Source organism: Hylobates moloch, unplaced genomic scaffold (assembly GCF_009828535.3).
Source record: "Hylobates moloch isolate HMO894 unplaced genomic scaffold, HMol_V3 SCAFFOLD_2, whole genome shotgun sequence".
Classification (NCBI taxonomy): domain Eukaryota; kingdom Metazoa; phylum Chordata; class Mammalia; order Primates; family Hylobatidae; genus Hylobates; species Hylobates moloch.
The window spans coordinates 59171877-59197721 of NW_026652277.1; the positions used below are offsets into that span (position 1 = coordinate 59171877).

Consider the following 25845-nt stretch of genomic DNA (forward strand, 5'->3'; position numbering starts at 1 on the left):
CAAATAAGCCATTTCCAGTCTGATGTCCATCAACTCCTTGATATCCATGAAAGTATAATAAAAGTCCATGAGTTTATTGCCAATAGTAATTGAAAATAACAATAATAGAAATTTTGCATTTATTCATTATAAAGCTGCAAACACTAAAATCTGAAGTGTATTTATTTTGGATTAGAACTATATTAACTCTACTGAACCCCTGAGTGTGTGAGGGGAAAGAGGACAGCAGGGGACGCCCTGTTTGTTTAACAAGCACTTATAAAATGCCTTCAAACATGCCAGTCCCTGTTCTCAGCAGCGCTTTACCAGCAGTAGCATATTTGCTCCTCTGGAACTCTTACTAGAATAGCATTGCCATTATTGCATTTTACAATTGAGGAAACTGAGGTTAACATAAAGTAACTAAGATTAAGTAACTTGCCCAAGGTCAATAGCTAGTGAACAAAACAGCAAAAAGGCATTCGAGATATATATATCCTATGATGCCTTTCAAAAAATTAGGACAACTATTTTCTGATAGTCCCTCAAAACTATTATTATGTTGACAAAGTTACATTCATTGTTATTGGCAATAGAAAATTTGGGAGAGGAAGGAAATTGAATTGCGACCTGAGATGAGGGTGTACCCTTTTCGTCTTGTGCTTTATAATTTGCTTATCTTAAATAGGCTTTCTAAGTGTCATAAGGGCTTGCTTTGTACCTTTCCTGTAACCCACAGCAGCAAAACAGATCATTAGTACATGGGGCAGTACATGCCAAAGAAGAAAACAGACACTGGCAACCATGTTGGGAATGAGTAACATCCATGACTATTTCTAATTTTAGAGGCTCACAATAAATCCAAGATGAAATCTACTATTTCATATTGCTTTTTTCTACCATTTCTTTTTTCTTGAGACTGAGTCTTGCTCTTGTCACCCAGGCTGGAGTGCAATGGCGTGATCCCGGCTCCCTGCAACCTCTGCCTCCTGGGTTCAAGCGATTCTCCTGCTTCAGCCTCCTGAGCAGCTGGGATGACAGGCCCCGCTAATTTTTGTATTTTCAGTAGAGACGGGGGTTTCACCATGTTGGCTAGGCTGGTCGTGAACTCCTGACCTCAGGTGGTCCACACGCCTTAGCCTCCCAAAGTGCTGGGATTACAGGCGTAAGCCACCGCATCTGGCCTATTCTACAATTTTTTAAACAGCTACGCAAAGCTTTATTTTATATTTTAACTGACATTCTTTTTACTTATTACTTTGTCACTGCTAGAAAACATGTAAAAAGAATACTCTTTAAAACTCTTAAAGTCTTTCTAACCTACACCAAGTTCTGCTCTTCTGGGAAGATTAGGTTTGAATTTGTTTTTGGTTTAGCTGTACTGATGATTACATCTGCGGAATTTGTTTAAAGACAGATGGTTGCTCAGATACAAAACTGCTGGATTAAGCAGAAGCAGAGTGAAGGGAATGATAAATGCAAATGCAAGCCATGTGAAGGCAGCAGTCAGAATAAAACAAGGTATTCATGAGAATCAGAGTCTTTCCAGTAATTACCTAGAGATTTTCTGGGTGAGATATACAGTCACTTCATAGAACTACCGCTGCACATTATTATCTATTTCTTATTCACTGAGCTCACTCAAATGAATATCTAGTGTCTGTTCTATTTCCCACATATTTCTAGTGCCTGAGCTAGGTATCACATGAAATATTATCGTGTATTGATTAAGAAAACTAGTTTGGAATTAGACTTCTCAAGTTTGAATACCAGCTCCACTTCTTACTAGCTGTGTGGGCAAGGTACTTCAACATGCTGTGCCTTGATTTTCTCTCTTGAGAATAAATAATAATCTTAATTATGGGGTAACTGTAACATTTAAATTAGTTGATGCTCATCAAGTATAAACATTGCCTGCCTCATATTGACATTCAATGAATTTTAACTAGTGTTATCATTAATGCCATAAGAAAAAGTAGGGGGAACAAGCACAGGGTCTTACTTCAAAAGTGTTCAAGTGAAATTGCAATTACAAATATGCATGCAAGAGCACTTAACTAATAAGGCAAAGGTATTTGGCTAGCCATGAACTAACCCACAGAGACTCTACAGTTGTTCACACAAGAAGGAAGAAAGTTCTATGGGTCCAAGTGGTTAGAGATGTGACTTAACTAGGTCTTAGAAAATGGGTACAACTGGGACATTTTGCTATCCTTATTATTCAAACCAATCCAGTATTAAGAGAACAGAAAAGAATCTTAGGCCTAGAAAAGTCCTTAGAGATCATTGGTTTCATTCCCTTTGTTTTACAGATTAAAATATAAAGGCCAGTTAACCAAACCATCAGCAATTTTTTTTGATTACTTACCATGTGCCAGTCTCTATTCTCAGTGCTGGGGATTCAACATTGAATAGAGTGTACATATTCTTTGACCTGAAGGAGTTTACATTCCAGTGCAGAAGACGCAAATTAACAAGTAAATAAACCTTCCATGTACTGATAAGTTGAAGATGATAATAAAATCAGGTACTGAGAGTGAGTATGATAGTGAAGGACTACAGCTTTCCTGAAGGTGTCAGAGAAGGGCTGTTTGAGGAAGTAACACTCTCCTTGAGATCTGAATGATGGTAATAGCATACAAAGTGGTCAGCAGTGGTCTGAATATTCTGAAAATGTTTTCATTCTGAATATGTTTTGTGAGTAGCACTGTCAGTAATTACTGAAAAATTAGGTGTGAGGTGTAAGAAAGAAAAAGATTCAATAATGACTCAGGTTTTGACCTAAACAACTGAGAAAATGTTGTCACCATTTACGGAAATGGAAAAGCCTGGGAATGGGGGGTAAATGGAAAGGGGGAAATGGGAGGATATACACTAGGCTTAAGGAAGGTAGTTACTAGTTCTGCTTGGCCTTGTTAAGTTTGAAATACTTGTTAGACATCCTGGTAAAAATGTGATGTTGCGCAATATATGAATCTAGAATTCAAGGGAGGACTTCTGGCAAAGGATAAAAATTCGAAAATATTAGTACATAGATAGTATTCAAAGAGATCATCTGATCACCCAGGAGGAAAATGTAGACAGGAAAGAGATGAGTGCTGAGGGCGGAAACTTCCATACTACCTTTAGGGGTCTGAGGGTGGAGGTGGGGCCAGAGGAAGCCAGTGAAAAGGAGAAGGTGAAAAGTAAGAGGAAAATCAGGAGCATCTGTGATGTACAAGTCTAGAAAAGTAGACTCAGACACTTATGCAATGTAATGTTGCTGGTTAGTAGCAGAGTTAGGACTGTTATTATTATTCTATAACTAACTTATAAGCACTTTAAAGACAGCAGGGACCATAAATTCCCAGTTATTTTATTTATTTGTCACCAACAGTACTTAAGAGAGCTAAATATATGGTGAAACATATGGGGCAAACTCAGTAAGCTATTATTAATTGGTTATACATATATGAAACAAAATAAAAACTAAGTTTACCTTGATAGGAAAACTTAATTCGAATTTGTTTTCAGTTTCCAGGCTTCCATTTTTACTTATTTGCAGTCCTACTGAGTTCCAAATTAATATTTTTTTCTAATATCACTTGGTTATCCCCATGAACCATTATTGGATAATCACATCACACTCTGATTTAGAGACCTAATACCTATCTTGGTGATATATATATTGGTGCTTATGTATCTTGACACTAAGATTTAAATAATCTGTGCACAGAACAAGATAGATTTCCAGCTGTGTTTGATTTGGACAAAGAGTTAACTCAGAATCTTTCTTGAGATTTTACATTGCTTTAAGAACAGTTTTACTGGTTAGGCATATGCAGCAACTCCTTACATCTTATACAAAAATTAACTCAAGATGGATTAAAGACTTAAATGTAAAACCTAAAACCATAAAATTCCTAGAAGAAAACCTAGGCAATACCATTCAGGACGTAGGCATGGGCAAAGACTTCATGTCTAAAACAACAAAAGCAATGACAAGAGAAGCCAAAATTGACAAATGGGATCTAATTAAACTAAAGAGCTTCTGCACAGTAAAAGAAACCATCATCAGAATGAACAGACAACCTACAGAATTGGAGAAAATTTTTGCAATCTAGCCATCTGATGAAGGGCAATATCCAGAATCTACAAAGAACTTAAATAAATGTACAAGAAAAAACAAACAACCCCATCAAAAAGTGGGAAAGAATATGAACAGACACTTCTCAAAAGAAGACATTTATGCAGCCAACAAACTTAAAAAGTTCGTCATCACTGGTCATTAGAGAAATGCAAATCAGAACCACAATGAGATACCATCTCATGCCAGTTAGAATGGCAATCATTAAAAAGTCAGGAAACAACAGATGCTGGAGAGGATGTTGAGAAATAGGAATGCTTTTATACTGTTGGTGGGAGTGTAAATTAGTTCAATCATTGTGGAAGTCAGTGTGGTGATTCCTCAAGGATCTCGAACTAGAAATACATTTGACCCAGCAATCCCATTACTGGGTATATACCCAAAGGATTATAAATCATTCTACTACGAAGAATCAAGCACACGTATGTTTACTGTGGCACTATTCACTAGAGCAAAGACTTGGAGCCAACCCAAATGTCCATCAATGATAGACTAGATAAAGAAAATGTGGCACATACACACCATGGAATACTATGCAGCCATAAAAAAGGATGAGTTCATGTCCTTTGCAGGGACATGGATGAAGCTGGAAACCATCATTCTCAGCAAACTACCACAAGAACAGAAAACCAGACACTGCATGTTCTCACTGATAAGTGGGAGTTAAACAATGAGAACACATGGACACCAGGAAGGGAACATCACACACCGGGCCTGTCGAGGAGTTTGGGTCTAGGGGAGGGATAGCATTAGGCGACACACCTAATGTAGGTGACGGGTTGATGTGTTCAGCAAACCACCATGGCAGATGTAAACCTGTGTAACAAACCTGCACGTTCTGCACAGGTACCCCAGAACTTAAAGTATAATTTAAAAAAAGAAAAAAAACTATTTTAAGCCCTTGTGAAACACAAAAATATTAATATGCACATTAATTCCTTACCCGGATTTTGCAAATTAAAAGCAAAGACACACCAAAAAAATCTCTAATATAAGATAGGAGACTGTGATAGCTTAATAGAATAACAAGCAATATGTACTTCCATTCATTCACAGTACTTTCAAAATTTAATACATAGAAGATCCAACACCTTACACTTTAGAATCACCTCTGATCATAGTTCATTTCTGTTGCCTAAAAAATATGCCCTGTAGAAATCCTTCAATATATTAAATAATAAATGTATTTAAATATTTTTAAACTGTAATATCAGCCCATCCACCACTTTGAAGGCCATTGACCTTATGTTTACACTTTAATCCTTTACCACTGATAATTTGCAAAACTCAGGCAGACAGCAAATACTCTACAACTCTAATCAACAAGGAGTGAACTATGTCCATTGAAAAGTATACTCTGAGCAAATGAATTACAGAAAGTCTACACAAAAAAAAAATGACCTTCAAGAACTAGCCTATCTCTGGGAGAAGGAGAAATGCTGAGTCTGGCATTTGTGTATCAACTGGAGATTTCATGGGCAGAGAATCAACAAATGAGTCTCATCATTCTGTAATGCGGGTGACAGTTTACAGCTCTAAAAGCTGCAATGATTAATATAATAAAAGAATCATTCACTTAAATATGACAGTGATCTAATTTTGGGAAATACTAAAAATATATTTTATTGTTATATCCCACATACTCTGCTGAGCCCATTTTTAACACACTGGTGGAGAGACATTTGTAAGAAACAATATGGTGAAATAAAACTAGGGATTATAATGTCAGTTTTCTACAGTACCTGGGAAAATCACTTTACCTCTTCCAATGTGAAAAAGTCCTTTAAAAATTGCAATGAGTGTCATATTACACACAAATTCGAAAATGATTTCAGGGACAGTGCTTAGAATAGTGCTAGGTGCCACATTTTCTTAATCCAGTCTATCGTTGTTGGACATTTGGGTTGGTTCTAAGTCTTTGCTATTGTGAATAGTGCCACAATAAACATACGTGTGCATGTGTCTTTATAGCATGATTTATAGTCCTTTGGGTATATACCCAGTAATGGGATGGCTGGGTCAAATGGTATTTCTAGTTCTAGATCCCTGAGGAATCGCCACACTGACTTCCACGATAGTTGAACTAGTTTACCGTCCCACCAACAGTGTAAAAGTGTTCCTATTTCTCCACATCCTCTCCAGCATCTGTTGTTTCCTGACTTTTTAATGATGGCCATTCTAACTGGTGTGAGATGGTATCTCATTGTGGTTTTGATTTGCATTTCTCTGATGGCCAGTGATGATGAGCATTTTTTCATGTGTTTTTTGGCTTCATAAATGTCTTCTTTTGAGAAGTGTCTGTTCATGTCCTTTGCCCACTTTTTGATGGGGTTATTTGTTTTGGAATACTATGCAGCCATAAAAAATGATGAGTTCATGTCCTTTGTAGGGACATGGATGAAACTGGAAAACATCATTCTCAGTAAACTATCGCAAGGACAAAAAACCAAATACTGCATGTTCTCACTCATAGGTGGGAATTGAACAATGAGAACTCATGGACACAGGAAGGGGAGCATCACACTCTGGGGACTGTTGTGGGGTGGGGGGAGCGGGGAGGGACAGCATTAGGAGATATACCTGATGCTAAATGACCAGTTAATGGGTGCAGCAAACCAACATGGCACATGCATACATATGTAACAAACCTGCACATTGTGCACATGTACCCTAAAACCTAAAGTATAATAATAAAATAAAAATAAAATAAAATAAAAATTAAAAAAAAGAATAGTGCTAGGTGCATAGCAGAAACCTGCATATAAATGTTAAAACAGGTCAGCCACTGGGTCAGCCACTAAACTTGGGGTGAGTTACTTTTCAGTGTCTCAGTTTACACTACAAATGCAGAAGATAATATTTACTATGTATAATTCATAAGTTTTTCTCATATTTAGTACTAATTGTTTTTCAAAATGAATTAAGGCTCATTGTTAAATAGTCCTCATTTATCATTCAAAAAATAGCATCATAGTAGAGAGCATTTCTCTAAAGATTCTTAACTTCTATTTTAATATGACATAAAATGCCTTTGACAAATACAAAAATACAGTTAAGTAGAAGAACAAATTCTAGTATTTGACACTACAGTAAGAAGTTAAGTGAATCATAATTTATATTTCAAAACACCTATAAGAGAAAAATTGTAATATTCCCAACACAAAGAAAAGTTAAATGTGTGAGGTGTTAGATATCCCAATTATCCTGATATGATGATTATACATTATACACACATATCAAAATATTACATGTACCTGAAAAATATGGACAACTAAGACATAGCAATTGAAAAAAATGTCAAGAAAACCCCTCAGGATTGCTTTATTTTATAGGATTCCCAAAATCTTTGGGGTTGACACTGCCATCACTGTCATCTGGATGGTTACACAAACACACAAACTGAAGCCAGCCCAACCCCACAAAGTAAAATAAATATTAATAACTATGTGATGGGATAACATTTCTTGATCTAGTACATTCTCTTTTTTTCTTTAGAAAATGTCAATTTTTGTCATCAACCTGTTGAGTCATTGTGTGCTAATTGCTTTGGAGGAGGGAGGTAAAGGATGAAAAGCATGAACAAAGGGTTTTTTTTTTAATGTTAGTTTCTAAAACCTAAGCTCCTAGAGGAACTGAAAGCATTCTTGACATAAGCAGAATGTTTGGGAGAAATATTTGAGAAAGAGAAAAGGATCTGAGAAAATGCTAGAAATAATCTATCAGGATGGGGAGAAAAAACAGATGTGGAGGAAAGTAATAAGAATATGATCTCTGAAAAATTAACTCAAGATAGATTAAAGATTGAAATGTAAGACCTCTAACTATTAGAATCCTAGAAGAAAACCTAGGAAACACCATTCAGGACATCAGCCTTAGGAAAGAATTTATGACTAAGTCCTCAAAAGCAATTGCAACAAAAACAAAAATTGACAAGTGGGACCTAATTAAAGAGCTTCTGCTCAGCAAAAGAAACTATCAACAGAGTAAGACAACGTACAGAACGGGACAAAATACTTGCAAACTATGCATCCAACGAAAGTCTAATATCCAAAATCTAGAAGGAACTTAACCCAACAAGCAAAAAAAGCCGGGCACAGTGGCTCATGTCTATAATCCCAGTTCTTTGGGATGCCGAGGCATGCTGATTACCTGAGGTCAGGAGTTCAAGACCAGCCTGACCAACATGGAGAAACCCCATCTCTACCAAAAATACAAAAATTAGCTGGGCGTGGTGGTGGGTGCCTGTAATCCCAGCTGCTCAGGAGGCTGAGGCAGGAGAATTGCTTGAACCTGGGAGGCTGAGGTTTGCAGTGAGCCACAATCACACCACTGTACTCCAACTTGGGCAACAGAGTGAGACTCCATCTCAAAATAAATAAATAAATAAATAAATAAATAAATAAATAAATAAATAAATAAAATAAATCCAGCAAAAAACAAATCACCCTTTTAAAAAGCAGTCAAAACATATGAACAGACACTTCTCAAAAGAAAACAAACAAGCAGCCAACAAACATATGAAAAAATGTTCAACATCACTAATCATCAGAAAAATGTAACTCTAAACCACAATAAGATACCATCTCACACCTGTCAAAATGACTACTAAGAAAATGTCAGAAAATTACAGATGCTGGCAAGGCTGCAGAGAAAATGGAACACCTACACTGTTGGTGCGATTGTACATTAGTTCAACCACTTTGGAAAGCAATTGGAGATTTCTGAAAGAACTAAAAGTAGAACTACCAGTCAACCCAGAAATCTCATTACTGGATATATATCCAGAGGAAAATAAATCATTCTACCAAAAAGACACATGCACTTGTATGTTCGTCACAGCTCTATTCACAATAGCAAAGACATGGAAGCAACCTAGGTGCCTATTAATGGTAGGTTGGATACAGAAAATGTAGAACACCATGGAATACTATGCAGCCATAAAAAATGAGATCATGTCCTTTGCAAAAACATGGATGGAGCTGGAGGCCAGAGGCCATTATCCTTAGCAAACTTATGCAGGAACAAAAAACCAACACTGCATGTTCTCACTCATAAGCGGGAGCTAAATGATAAAAACACGTGAACTCATAGAGGAGAATAACACACACTGAGACCTACTGGAGGGTAGAGGTTGGAAACAACAAGAGGATAAGGAAAAATAACTAATGTGTACTAGGCTTACTACCTGTGTGATAAAATAATCTGTACAACAATTCCCCATGACACAAGTTTACCTATATAAAAAACCTGCACATATACCAAAATAAAAGTTAAATAAAAAGAAAAAATAATATTTTTTTAAAAAAAGAAATAGAAAATATGATACATATACACTATGGAATACTACACAGCCATAAAAAGGACAAAATTACACATGTCCTTTGAAGTAATATGAACACAGCTGGAGGCCACTATCCTAAGAGAATTAATGCAGAAACAGAAAATCAAATACCATACATTCTCACTTATAAGTAGGAGCAAAACATTGGGTACTTGTGGACATAAAAATCGCAACAATAGACACTGGGGATCAATAAAGAGGGGAGGAAAAGAAGGGAAAGAGTTGAAAACTAACTATTGGGTACTAAGTTCACAACCTAAGTGACAAGATCATTCATATCCCAAACCTTAGGCAATATACTCATGTAACAAACCTGCACATATACCCCATGAATCTAAACTAAAAGTTGAAATTATTTTAAAAACAATAATGGTGGTTGAAGAGAAGAGGCTTGTCTGAAAGACTCTTTTTTCTGGAATAGCATAGGAAAGGCAAGGAAAAACAATAGTATCTTGTGAGAAAAAAAGAGAGTCCTTTCTAGGAAAGCCCTCAGGAAAGGGGCAAGACAAGACCCCACAAAGAAAATGACTGTGTGTCATGTCTTAAACTGTCCCAAACTTAGGCAAATTCACAAAAATCAGGAGAAGTAACTAAATGTTCCAACATCCTTAAGCTAGGTGTAGAAGGAATAGAGAGTTTGAACAGTACAAAAGCGGCTGCCCAACAAGATGGAGGGGAACCTCAGGGGTGAACTGCATAGACAGAGAATAGAGAACCAGATGGGCAATGACTCACATCTCAGCAGAGAGCTGTGTAGACAACCAAGGAACCAATGAGCCCTCATACAATGTCTTGGCATTAGATGAATCAACTCAAGGAAAGCAAGGGGACAACAAACTGTTGACGGTGAATATTTCTCCACTTAACAGAGGTTCAAAATGGAAATGAATTTGACTTACAAAAGTTTAAGGAAAGTTTTCAGGAACAAAGAAAGAATATCACCTCAACAATGTTTTTCAATATTGTTGCAAATGTCTGTCTTTGTTTGCAGATGACATAATCATCTGTGTAGAAAATCCAAAAGAATTAGGAAAACAAAAGCAATTATAGCAAGGTTGGAGGATACAACGTTAATATGCAAAAGTCAATTGTTTTCCTATATATCAGCAATGAATAAGTGGAATTTCAAATTAAAAACACAATACTGTTTACATTAGCACTTCAAAAAATAAACACTTAGATATATATCTAACAAAATATGTACAAGATTTAGATGAGAAAAACTACAAAACTCTGATTGAAGAAATCAAAGAATAACTAAATAAATGAAAAGATATTCCATGTTAATAGATAGGAAGACTCAAAATTGTGTCCATTCAAAATTGATAGAATCAAGTTAGGAATCGCAATCAAAATTCCAGCAAATTATTTTGTTGATATTGACAAACTTATGCTAACGTTTAAATGTACAGACAAAAGACCTACAATAGCCAACTCTGGGTTGGCTGAACAAAATCAGAGATCTGACACTACCTAACTTCAAGACTTAAATAAAACTGATAGTAATCAAGACAATGTGGTATTGACAAAAGAATAAGCAAATAGATCAGCGGAACAGAATACAAAGCCCAAAAAGAGTCACATAGATGCAAATACACATAAATAGAATTATGATCAGCTGATATTTGACAGAGGAGCCAAAGTAATGCAATGAGTAAAAGATATTTTCAACAAATGGTACTGGAACAAGTAGACATTCATATAGAAAAAATGACTAGGTACATGCCTTACACCCTTCATAAAAAATTAACTCAAAATAGTTTACAGACTGAAACATAAACACAAAACTATAAACCTCCTATAATATAGGAGAAATTCTAGATGACCTTGGCTTTGACAACAACTTCTTAGATATGACAACAAAGGTGTAACATAAATTAAGAGATGATAAGCTGGACTTCATTAAAATTAAAAATTTCTGTTCTGCAAAAGACACTATCAAGAGAATGAAATGAAAAGCCATAGGCTAAGAGAAAATATTACCAAAAAAAACAACTGATAAAGGACCGTTATCCAAAATATACAACACTTTTTTTTTAATTATTAAGTTCTAGGGTACATATGCACAATGTGCAGGTTTGTTACACATGTATACATGTGCCATGCAAAACATACAACACTCTTAAAACTCAACAATAAGAAAGCAAACAACCTGATTAAAATATGGGCCAAATATTTAACAGATAACTTCACCAAACAACATATACAGATGGCAAACAAGAATATGAAAAGACACTCCACATAATACGTCATCAGGGAAATACAAATTGAAACAAGGAGTTACCACTATACACCTACTGGAATGGCCAGAATCCAGAACACTGACACCAAATGCTGGCAAAGATGTGGAGCAACAGGAACTCTCATTCATTGCTGGTGGACTGTAAAATGTACAGGTACAGCCAGTTTGAAAGACAGGTTGGCAGTTTCTGCCAAAACTAAGAATACTCTTGCCATATGAGCCAGCAGTCGTACTTTTTGTTATTTACCCAAAGGAGTTGAAAGCTATGTTCACACAAAATCTACACGAGTATTTATAGCAGCTTTATTCATAATTGCCAAATCCTGGAGGCAAGGCTGTCCTTATGTAGGTGAATGGATAAACTATAGTTCATCTAGACAATGAAAAGTTATTAATAATAAAAAACACATGAGTTAGCAAATCATAAAAAAAATGGAAGAAACTTAAATGCATAGTACTAAGTATAATGAAGTTTGAAAAGGCTACATATGTGCTGTATAATTCCAACTCTGTGACATTCTAGAAAATGGAGACAGTTAAAAAAAAAAATCAGTAGTTGCCAGATGTTAGGAGGGAGAGAGGGATAAAGAGGCAGAGCACAGAGGATTTTTAGGGTAGTGAACGTACTCTGCATGATATTGTAATGGTGATGTATGTCACAAATTTGTCCAAACCCACAGAATGCACGATACCAACAGGAAACCCTAATTAAGGTAAACTATGGATGGACCCTGAGTGATTATGATGTGTCAATGCAGGTTCATCAATTGTAACAAATGTATCACTCTCACTGGGAGAGTTGATAATGGAGGAGGCTATGTATGTGTAGGGGCTGGGGAATATGGGAAATCCCTGTATCAGCCTCTTAATTTTGCTGTAAACCTAAAATTGCTCTAAACATTAAAGTCTATTTTTAAAATTAAGGAAAGTCAGTCAGGTGCAATGGCTCACGCCTGTAATTCCAGCACTTTGGGAGACAGAGGCAGGCAGATCACATGACATCAGAAGTTCGAGACCGGCCTGGCCAACATGGTGAAACCCATCTCAATTAAAATACAAAAATTAGCCGAGTGTCGGTGAAACCCCGTCTCTACTAAAAATACAAAAAATTAGCCGGGCGCAGTGGCGGGCGCCTGTAGTCCCAGCTACCCGTGGGGCTGAGGCAGGAGAATGGCGTGAACCCGGGAGGCAGAGCTTGCAGTGAGCCGAGATTGCGCCACTGCACTCCGGGCTGGGCGAAAGAGCGAGACCCTGTCTCAAAAAAAAAAAAAAAAAAAAAAACAAAAAACAAAAAAACAAAATTAGCAGGGTGTGATGGCACACGCCTGTAATCCCAGATACTCAGGAGGCTGAGGCACGAGATTCGCTTGAACCTAGGAGGCAGAGGTTGCAGAGAGCCAAGATTGCACCACTGCACTACAGCCTAGGCAACAGAGTGAGAATCTGTCTCAAAAAATAAAAAAAGAAAAGTTACATTTTTGCATAACTGCTTTACTTACAAAACATACAGTCACACTTGTGCATGCGTCTTTAAAGACAGATCTTTATCTGTCATCACAAATATATCATTGAACATAAGAGAGTGACATAAGAGTAAACTCATTGTCTGAGATCAACAACAAACTCAGCTGACGTCGACAAAGAGCTAACAGATTATAAAATCTTATGAAAAAATACTTTTATAGACATGCTCTCCCTTAATACAACACAACTGTTACCATGTATGTTTTATGTGTGCTTCCCTCAGTACAGTACATTATGATCATAAATTAAAATCAGCAAGCTTGAATTTTACTTGAGTTTTCTTATCCCATTTGTAGCCTTGAGTACATTGAAGATCTTAGATCTCAGTTTAATTTAGTGGGTCTTTGTAATCTGAGGTCGCTCAAATAATCTGGATATTTCATGATCGCAGCTGAATTACGGTGACCAACACTATTAAGCTACATTGGGTTTACCTCCCTAATGGGACACTATTTAAAGTTAGACATGTAACTCAGCTTCTTGGGTCTCAATTTTCTCATGTATAAAATGAAGGGACTAGACCACATGATTTATAAGGTGCTTTCCACAATTTTGATTCCTCTGAAACTATTATAAAATATGGATTTTTTCCCTCCATCTCTAAAAACTAACCAGTTCCTAAGAGTCAAAACTGAGTAACATAAGGCAGGGAAAATGAGCCTTAGTCCCTGAAAGAAACACCTAACTAGCACTTATGATGGAACAGGCCCACTTCTAGCACTTTACACATATGCATGAATTTAATCGTCACAACCGAGGTAGGTACTATTATTATGCCTATTCAGCAGATGAGGAGCCTGAAGGGTCAGGCTAAGTAGTTTAGTTTGTTCAAGGGTGCACACCTAGTAAGTAACGAATAGGGTCAGGATGCAAACCCACGCAGTTTGGCTATAAAATTCGTGCTCTTAACCACTTTACTCTGCTGCATGCGTAAGATTCACAAAGCCCATGTAGTTTATTCATTATGGACAACTAATTATGTTAGACTCATAGAACTCTTCCAGCTTCCATACACATTAAACAAGAGCATGGGGCAGGGTGAACAAACATGTTGTTGTCAGAGCTCTATAAACAAATGTGACTCAAGACTCCTGGCATTGCTAATTTAATTGATATTGTCATCAAAAGAAACCTATCTTTGGAAAAAAATAATATTGTAACCCTGAAATTCAATTCAACATTATAATATTTGCTATTATATCTTGAAAATTGAGGTCCAATGAAGAATTCAGACTTCTTGGCCCATCTTCTTACTATAGTCTGAATTTTATTTAAATTTTCATCCTGCCTTTTGAAGGCATTCAATGGATCCAGCTCCTCGCCCTTAATTATAAAACACCTCTCACTCTAGACTGTAGGCTTCTTGTGATTTGGGACTTTGCTTGTCTTGATTGTCACTCTATCTCAAATGAGTAGAATACTGAGCATACAATAAGCATTTGTTAAATGAGTGAGTAGATATCCAACAAGTGTTTGCTGAATTAATAATATAAAAAACATGGCCAGGTGTGGTGGCTCGTGTCTGTAATCTCAGCACTTTGGGAGGCTGAGGCAGGAGGATAAATTAAACCCAGGAGTTCAAAACCAGCTGGGGTAACATGGCGAGACCCAGTCTCAAAAAAAATTAGAAAATTAGCCGAGCATGGTGGTGTGTGTCTGTAGTGCCCGCTACTCAAGAGTTTAAGGCAGGAGGATCACTTGAACCCAGGAGATCAAGGCTGCCATGAGTCATGATCATGCCACTGCACTCCAGCCTGGGTGACAGAGCAAGACCCTGTCTCAAATAATAATAATAATATAAAATATATAAAATTCATTTTTAGACAGTCAATTTTCTTCCGCTTTGTCTTTCTAAATCAAAACAAATACATTTAATAAAGAGAAATGTTACCCCTAGTATTTTATTGGTCATTTTGCTGCCTTCAGAATCAAATTATTAGATCCTCTATATGACAAATTACTACCTGAATTATCTGAGACAAACTGATATTGTATTTAATTTTATTCTGTTCAACAGTATCTTTAGTTAAAAACATAATTGATTATTATTTCATCTTATACATTTTAAGTCTTGCTATTTAAACTCACAAACAAAAAATAGATCATTTGTTAGATCATGAGTATTTTTAGCTCAAAATATGATCCATATAATTTAATTAAACAGGCATGAGTCTTTTATTTCAGGACCTTACGATGATTATAATAATGTTATATGTTAATGCAACAATATCACTTGTGTAACGTCAAATATAATTCTTCTAACAGCACTGGAAGGCAATGACGAAAGTCCAGAGACAAGAACAAATTTGTCCTAAATTAAAACACTAGTGAGTGGCAGAGTCAGGACAAAAACCTAGTTCTTCTAAGTTGGGATCTACTAGCTGTCTATTATCCTAGTCTTCATTTAAAATATCTAAAATAGGTAACCTATGGAAGAGTAGGAAGATTTACCAACTTCTGCCAAAATAACCAAGAAATATGTATGTTAAATATAGATGTCAAACAAAATATTTTCAGAGCAACATCTACAAAAAACATTATTTTTATGACAGGTAAAAGGATGATTAAATCAAGAGATAACAATTGTGGTTTGGTTATATATATTATAAAGTAGAAATGCAGATCTATCTTTTAGAAACCTTAAAAGAAAACTGAGAACGTATCACACTAAAAATGGGAAAGAGGAAATCTGAATAAGCAGTAGGAGGTGCTCATTGAGTAAATGTTCTTGCATATTAAGTACTTGTTACATGAGTTTTGATGAGATTCAACCTCAACCAATTATCTGCGATATGTTTTCATTGAAAGATTAAACTTCTTTAACCAATGCACAAGAGATTTCTTCAATTAAAAGTGAAATATCTAGTTTATTTAAAAAATTAAGGTCTGTTTCTCTTTCGACAATTAAGAAATTGAACAAGAAAAACCCTAAACTTGAGTTTAGCAAACAAGTCACAAGCCCAACCCTGTTTCTACAGAGAATGTTAAACATCCTATTAGCTGCATTCGACCATCTGACATTGAGTTGAATAAGCTTAATCAAAACTAAACTCCAAAAAGAACAATTTAAAATAATGGAGCACGGGGTAAAGCAAAGGTAAAATATAGTCACCTAGTTTTAAGAATCAAGTAACCTATAGTGGAAATATAGTGGAAATCAAGTAACCTATAGTGGAACCTTAAGGTAAAAACATAAATGATTAAAATGTGAATAGTAGTACTGAGTCTTACATTAATAAACTTGTACTTCTGCTGAAAGAGAGTCAAGGTTATCACTGCTTCTCTAAACAAATTCTAAAGCCCACGCATGGTAACCTTTGAAATTTTAACAGAGCATCACCAGACGTGCACTGATTGCTTCAGTTGACATGTCACTGGTCACAGAACTTTGAACCAGCCATTTTTGTTTGGAAAACGTGTATATTTTGTATCTCTTTAAGTTAAACAAACCCTTGGACATACACAAATGCTGTTTAATGGGTGTTGTCCCATAAATGGAAAATTTGACTGGTAAAAAAATTGAATGGAATAGTACAGACCAAACCAAATAATCTCTGGACTAAAAAAACTCATATTTTCTATCTTTTTTCTCACCTACCTTATATACAAAAGATACCTTTTATATCTTTCCATTTTATTATTAAAAAGAATGGTCCTATATGATCTTGAGTTACATCTGTTTGAAATTAACATTAAAATATCTTATTGTAATATCATAAATATAATAAAACTTCATTTTTACTTTATAATATCCTTGACTGAAATGCAGAGGAGTATCTAAACAAATTTCTGGTAGTGTAATTCTGTTTTTCTGTTAAATTTCATTAAAATATCAAAGGCATATATTTGTGGGGAAAATGTAACTTTAATAAACTAAGGCAAAGAAAGTTTAAATCAGTTAATTAAATAGAATTAATTTCCTACAAACATTGACAATATTCAGAATATTAATAATATTATTGAGCTATGATCACTACTATTTACCTTGGAATAAAAATCCTAAAGAGAGGCCAGATGCAGTGGCTCCCACCTGTAATCTTAGCATTTTGAGAGGCCAAGGTGGGAGGATCACTTGACCCCAGGAGTTCAAGACAAGCCTGGGCATCATAGCAAGACTCCATCTCTACAGAAAATAATGATTTTAAAAATTAGCTTGGTATGATGGTACACACCTGCGGTCCCAGCTACTCGGGAAGTTGAGGCAGGAGGATCACTTGAGCCCAGGTACCTGAGGCTGCAGTGAGCTATGATTGTGCCACTGCATTCTAGCCTGGTGACAGAGTGAGATACCATCTCTAAAGAAAAAAAAATCTTTAAAAAAGAAATACTAAAGAGAAAATAAATAGCATGTTAAACTCTAATAGCATTTAGTTTTTTTTTTTTCCTTTAATGAGTTTAAACAAAGAATCTGTCTTATCCACAGGTACAGTACACACAGTTACCTGACGCTGACATCCATTTGACAACTACTTATTTCTTTTTCAATTCATTCCACATTATTACTATCCCCATTACTACTCTGAAACTGAAACTTTTCAAGTCACCGTATTCAATCCCAATAGAGGATTGAATTTGCTACATGTTCCATGCATATGAAAGGACACATTTGATGGCATTTGATTAGCCTCTTTTATGTTGATCTTAATGAAATTCCATTATTCTAGTTCCCTATCTTCTTGAACCAACCGTTCACTTTCTTATTTGCTGACAACTCTTCTTATCTTCTAACCAAAGGCTGCTTTGTCTCTTGTTGATTCAGTCAAGAAATCGTTTAGTTGGTTGAATTGGTGTTGATTTGGTTGATATAGTAGTACTGTTTAAATGAAGAAATTGCCAAAAGTTTAAATTTATTGAGCTTGATGTCAGTTTGTCTTTAATGATTACTATCAGTAAATATACAACATCAATAGGCTAAATAAAGTTAACTATACCTGTATTTTTAAAAAGTCATTTAGTTTTTTTTCTTTTTGTCTATTTTCTCTTCTCTCTTTTTTTCTCATTTCTGTTTTACTGTGGTAATGTATTAATGGATATATGTAATTCAAACAAACAATTCTGTACGTTACTCCCAGAAATATCTTCCTAGAATATTATATGCATTCATTACCCTCATTCCACTCAAAAATTCATAGTGGTTCTCCATTGCATATAAAATAAAACCCAAACTCCAATAAAGTTCTGGACCCTGTGCTCAATACAGAAAGGGAAGCAGCCTAGAAATGAGAGCCTTTCGTAATCTGAATCACTCGACCAACTTTCATGACAGGCTCTTTTAAGGAAGTGAAAAGTCAGCAGATTGGTGGAATACAAGGTTCCAAAAGGGGACGATTATACATAATTGATGTTTGGTAAGTGCTCATCAATGAATGGAAGAGTCAGGTTTTACTTAGGGCAAGGAGACATATAGAATAGATAAGAAATATAGGTTGGGATGAAAAGAGTGAGGATCCAACCATGCTAATGGGAAAAGGGAGTAGATACGATGACACGGGGAATGTAGAGATGGCATGAGTTAGATGAGACAAAAGAATATCCATTAAGACTGGGTGAGGAGTAGTATGCTACAAAAGAAGTAAATGTTAGGAAAGAAAGCCAATTTACTGAAGGCAGGAAGGCAAAGGCAGATAAACAGATATGAACATTGAAACATATATATATTTAACAAGAATAATTTAAAATTTTATTTTCTTTTTTGATTCCTTGTATATGATCTTCTCCCTATTCAATCCTTTGAGGAGGAGTAAAATTGGTATAGCAGAAATGCAAAGAGAAAGAAATGTTAATATTCATCTAATATTATCAAATTTTCAAGTGACACAATGATCTTGATAAATTTTTGCTGAGAAAGGTTTTACCCCTTAATCTTGTTCATCTACATATCAAAAGCCTAACTTAAATGGTCTCAACCTAGAGTGTCTTTATTCTTTTTCTTTTACAGACCTTATAAACCACATAGAACTCTGAATGAGAATAAGGCCATTGAATTCTTTCCAGGAATAAAATGGGAGAGCCTTTCCGGAAGAAGAATAGGAGAAGCAAAAGACAAAATCAAAAGGAATAAAAATAGGATGAATATATTGCAAATGTCATTTTATTCCCAAACAGGGAAATAAGACATAAGATGGAAAATCAGGCAGGTTGAGGAGAAAGCCAAAAACAGTTTTGTACTACTTCCCATTTGGAACTCTTAGGAAGACTCCCTCACAAAGTACCCATCGGGAGCATTATGCAGAGGCCCCTGTGGAGCAGAAATAAACAATTACATGGTAATGAGAGAGTTCTTTTAGGATCTATAGCATCCTGTCTTGAAAACTTACAATCACATCTTATTGAATGAATGAGAGGCATATGCACTAAACTCGTATGCCAGCTTATGGGTCTGAAGTGGGGGTAGGATAACCTTATTTGGTAAATTCATCTGCTATTATATCTGACTATAGCCAAATATGGTCCTCACAGAACTTTATCTTAGACACACAAGGTTGAATGTTTGCATGTTTAACCACACAAGATTTGAGATATCCACACAGGATAGTATGCTGTATGGACAGTACACTATAAATCCTATGGAATAAGAAAATTAAATTCAAGAACACTGGAAAAAAGACAAGAAAGTACTCCACAGCAGTAAAACTTAGAACTTCATATACTTGGCAGATCTGAGAAGCTAAATCCTAATCACTTCTCTTTAGGTTAGCTCCAAACCAGAAAATAAAAGAAGTCCTAAAGAGTCACTCTCATTTTGATCATCATACTGTCCTTCTTGGACTGCTTTGTGATAAGAACATAGTGTTCTGGACAGGTCTCAGGCACAGTGGCCCAACCTATGAGGAGGTAACAGTCCCTTTGGCAACAGTTTAATCACTATGTCCAATGTCACATGGAAAAATCATCTAGAATAGTCACAATGTGTCTCATCCTAGAGAACTCACCCAGGCATGTTTGTCTACTCTGCTCTACTACAAAACTTTAACAATCCCATCCACAGCTTGTTGACTCTGGCCATGAAATTCTAACCACAGGGAGTAGAGGTCACATATAACCAAGTTTAAGGGCTCATGCCAGCAGCCCCCTCCTCACTAAAAAAAAAAACTCATCTGGAGCAGGCATACCTTCCTTCGGCCTTTTCCCCTCTTGGTCCCAATATTTTCATGTATTCTCGACAAAGTTGCCACATTTCCTTTATTTCAAACAGACCTCTGGCATTTACTTCTGGACAAACTACAAAAGTTACTAACTTTTCCTTTTTTAATATGAGACTGCTTTCCTCACTTGCACGGAGAGAAGTTCCTCTCACTGACCTATTTAATTCTAAGTTTGATATTCAATGGGATTTTAAAATATTTAGCCAGGCAGGCAGGGAGTACCAATTGAAAATAACCAGTATTTATTTGCCATTTTGTACCCACCAGAAGAATGTGATCACATATTTGATCCCCCTATTGTTCTAGGGGAGTAGGTTTCAATCTTTCCTACGCCTAAAATCATCAGCAGGATAATGAGACACCGCTCAGTATTTTTTTTTTTTTTTTTTTGGATTCTTCTAACAACATTCCACACTAAGAATTACCTACTCCTGATTTTGAAATGATCTTCCAATCATCTAAATGTCATCAATAATGTATCAATTCAATGTAATACTATGTCTTGTAGGAAAAAAAAAGAGAAAACTCCTTATAAATTTATGTGACATAGTCTCTAAGATATATTGTTCAGGAAAAAAAGAAAGCAAAGTACCGAACAGAGTATATAGTATGCTACCACTTAGTTAAAAAAGAAAAAGGAGGGCATGTTGGGAAGGACATACAAATATTGACTGGTTCCCAATTTAAAAAAAAGTCTCTGGAAGTATACACAATAAAATATAATACTGGTTAACTCCTGGGAGGAGAGATGGATGACTATGGAATATATACCTTTCATTGAATAATACAAATCATGTTAATGTATTATTCATTCAAATATAATTGAAATTAAAACTGAACAAATATTTAAGACATAAAGTAGTTTTTTGTGAATCTAAGAACTGGTAAGTTATATTTTACCATTGTATTAGTCCTAGGAAAGTATGTCTCATATTAGGAAAGATGGTGTCCAAAATCACATACTTTAGATTCCTTCTCATATAATTGACAGGGAAGAAAATTTCTGGTCTCCTACTTCTGAAAAAAGCTGCTGCTGGCCATGGTCCATACATTAACCAATCTTGAATCACACTGGTTACAATGACTGAATAGAATAAGAAACTTCAGCAGCATCCTTCACAAATTACTTCTATCTTTGCACTTTTAAAATTCAACATTAAATCGCAATCATTGCACTTGATATTTTTCATTCTATAAGCACTGAAGAGTGATAGAAATGATGTTACAGAAGTTGAGGAAAAACAAAAGAAAATTTACTGCTTGCACAAGCAACAATTTTTATTCTAGTTGGAAACTAGTCAGTGAGCTACGCTGATGTACATTTTATTGAACAGTGGCTCTGAGATCATGTGATTCTCTGAGGCTAACACCATATCTTATTCATCCCTGTAGCACCCGGTACCTAGAACAGTGTTTTTCAAGTTATGTTCTATGGAACCTTGGGGTGCTTCAGATATCTGCAAATATTTGATTTGCTCTACTTCTTTAAAAGTGTACATAGTTTAAACTCTATGTATGCATACATATATATATACACACATATATACTACGTATGTATATATGTTCTATAACAATTCTATGTATTATAATACACATATAATAAACGTGTGTATGTATATATACCCAAGTTGGAGACTTCAGAGATAATGAAAACATTAACTTCTATGGCCAGGGAAGTTCATTTTTTAATAAATCTAGGAAAAATATCTATACATACATTTGAATTTCTGGAAAATGTCAGTGCTTAGGAAGGTTGAATGTTATAAAATGTGTTTTTATAAAATTTTGAACTGAGCATATCCAACTATGTACAATTATATTTAAAATATTTGTTCTAGGTACATAGGGGTTCGTTACCTTAATCTCTCCAAACATGTACACCTTTCCTAATAAAAAAATTAAAAAATTAAATAAAAGGTTTGTTCTATTCTTCTGCTGTCCCAGGTGGGTAGACAATTTCAAACCGATTCCATCTAGGTATTTCTTCATGAGTCAGGGGAAAAAAACGTGGCTTCAAGTCACCATCACCCTTTTCAGTGGCTAAATTATTTACCCTTTTGAGATTGTGTGCATTACAAGAGTCCTGGGCCACTTCAAGCCAAAGGTTCTTTTATGAAGAACTTGGCAGAGCCTCAAGGTACAGAGGATGTCACTCCAAACTGAACAAATGATGGAGAATAGACTGAGGTGTGGTAACTGGCCCTAACTGTGGGACAGCAATAAAAAAAAATGTGGAACTCACTCAGGTTCCATGCAGCTTCTTAGTGCTACATCAGGGGATGGAAGTCATTGTTTTGGTTGGTTGTGAGGTAAGGGCAGATGGTGACTTATGTCATTCCTACTCTTCCCTCTTCCCCAGACATGAGTAGTTCATCTCTTAAGAGGTGGGAAAATTTGCTCCTCATTTATGGATCCAAATCATATTTCCACAGCACCCTCTCACCTTCAGCCTTTCCAGTAGTAGTATACTGGCTGGAAAAAAAAATATCCTCAAGTTACAAGTTTAAGAATTTTGTGAGAACTAGTTGAGGGACTTGGGGAAAGGAAAGATATAAATTGGTACTCAGAAATGCATGTGCCATACTCTAGTAAATGTCAATCAAGTTTTAAGCATATCTGCCTAGGACATGCTTTTATCAAATTATAATAATCATATTTGCAAAGACAAGTGAACTTCCAACAAGTAGTACATGAAACCATCATAGTTTTATCACTTACTATATATTTGAGTCATTCCTTGTCTGACTTATATTTATGATAAATGATATAAATGGGCTGGGTGTGGTGGCTCACACGTGTAATCCTGGCACTTTGGAAGGCTGAGGTGGGAGGATCGTTTGAGCCCAGGAGTTTGAGACCAGCCTGGGCAACATGGGGAGACCCCATCTCTACAGAAAATTTAAAAATTATCTGGGCATCGTGGTGCACATCTGTAGTCCCAGCTACTTGGGAGGTTGAGGTGGGAGGATGACTTGAGCCTGGGAGGCTGAGGCTGCAGTAAGCGGTTATCGTGCCACTGCACTCCAGCCTGGGTGGTAGAGCAAGACCCTGTCTCAAAAATAATAATAACAATATAAATGGTTGTTAGATGTTGTTGGTGATGTAGTTATGAAATAAAATTATCCTACTATTCCTATTAATCATATTATTCTCAGATTGCAAGTCAGGCTGCTTTTCTTTTGTTTTGTTTTTAACTATTGTCATTTTTAGTAGAACCATTCCAACTATTTTTCTTGTTATCTTTCAACCAAAGCCCTTCCAGACATAAATTGAGAAGGAGTCTGAAAAAAGCATGCAACTGTCATTCATGAATTTCAATCAAATGGCTTTATTGGTCTTAATGATTAACTTCACATTATTAAATATTTTAATCTGAATCTATAAAATAAATGTATACCAATAGAAAACTGCTTTTATCTGTGTCTATATTGGGGTCTAAATATGTAAAATATGATACATTTACATATTGATGTTAGAATATTTTTAAAATAACAGCTTAGATCCATAACCAAAGAACAGACTCAAAATAAGTTCAAAATTTCCTTTTCTAAGTAATGACCACTTTAGCTTTAACAAAATTCACAGAACCATGTAGGTTCTCAAACAAAACAGAGTTTGAGAAATTTATGGTGTGCACAATAGTCCTGAAAACATCAAGCCAATTCTATCTTGCTAAGAGGAGGTAAACTAAAGAAGAGAGTCCTTGTAAAAAAAAAAAAAAATCTGATTTCAAAAACTTGGCTTTAATAATCATGTATGGACAGAAAGGCCTTTTTTTTTTTTTTTTTTTTTTTTTTGAGACAGAGTCTTGCTCTGTCACCCAGGCTGGAGTGCAGTGGCATGATCTTGGCTCACTGCAAGCTCTGCCTCCCGGATTCATGCCATTCTCCTGCCTCAGCCTCCTGAGTAGCTGGGACCACAGGCGCCCACCACCACACCCAGCTAATTTTTTGTATTTTTAGTAGAGATGGGGTTTCACCGTGTTCGCCAGGATGGTCTCAATCTCCTGACCTCGTGATCCCCCCGCCTCGGCCTCCCAAAGTGCTGGGATTACAGGCGTGAGGCACCGCACCCGGCCAGAAAGGACTTTCTTATAATGTAAGAGCTAACTGTGATAATCAAGTCACAATAACAGTCCTATTTATTTTTAGTAACCTTTAATGTTATTCCAAACTTCATAAACATATTTTACCATTTTAAAGTATATGTTACTTATCTATAAATGAGCAAGTATTCACATGTAGTCCTAATAAGCTGAGCACTATAAATACAAATTCTCAATACTACATAAATGAAATGAAATAAGTTTCTCAAGTTGTTTCACAACTTTAATCTATTTATTTATTCATTCAGTCAACAGATAATACCAGTTGAGTATCCCTTAGCTGAAATATTAATACTTGGGACTTGAAGTATTTTAAATTTCAGATTTTTTCAGATTTTGGAATATATGCATATGTATAATGAGAAATCTTGAGAATAGGACCCAAGTCTAAACATAAAACTCATTTATGTTTCATATACACCTTATACACATAGCCTGAAGGTAATTTTATGCAATTTAAAAAAAAATTTTGTGATTAAACAAAGTTTTGACTGTGATAAATCACATTAGGTCAGGCATGGAATTTTCCACTTGTAGCATCACGTCAGTGGTACTCAAAACTTTTGGATTTTGGAGCACTTCCAATTTTGGCTTTTCTGATTAGAGATGCACAACCTCTATTGACAGCCTATTAAGAAAAGACACAAGCTCCTACCTTCATGGAATTTACATTCTAGCACAGTAGACAGAAAACATTAATGTAAACAGTTATGTCAATTGTACAATATTTTAGAAGGTGAATAGTACTATGGAAAAAAGTTAGAGCTGGTTAAAGGAGATTGGGAGTGCAGGCAACAGAGACATTGCAATTTTAAATAAGACAGTAGATTTCAATGAGGATGCAGTATTTGCGCAAAGACTTGAAAGAGACAAGGTAGATGCCACATACATAGTAGGGAAAGAGTGTTCAAGGCAAAGGGAATGAGTGCGAAGGCTCTGTGATGGGAGCATGCCAGATGTGTTGGAATAACATTGAGAAAGTCAGTATGTCTGAAACAGGGTGACCAAGGGGGAGTGTAGTAGGAAACAAAGTCAGAGGTAAGGAGACCAGATCATATCGTGTCCTATGCATGACTGACAGAATCTCGATTTTTTTCCATGGGCGAAACAGAAAGCCAAGGTAGGGGCATGAGTAGAAAATGTAGCAAACTCAATACTATTCCATAATAAATACTATTATGTAATAGTGCTGAGACCAGCTCAGTCATGGAGACCCTACCCCAGTGGCGCTAGAGGAATTAAAGACACACACATAGAAATATAGTGTGTGGAGTGGGAAATCAGGGGTCTAACAGCCTTCAGAGCTGACAGCCTTGAACAGAGACTTACCCACATATTTACTGACAGCAAGCCAGTGATAAGCATTGTCTCTATAGATTGTAG

At 35.8% G+C, this 25845-nt stretch overlaps 1 protein-coding gene across 3 annotated transcripts in view; it reads right to left on the reverse strand.

Annotated features, from left to right (window-relative positions):
• The window catches only part of ALB (albumin), a 166490-nt gene that overhangs the window by 25773 nt on the left and 114872 nt on the right, over positions 1 to 25845 (reverse strand). The window lies entirely within an intron of this gene.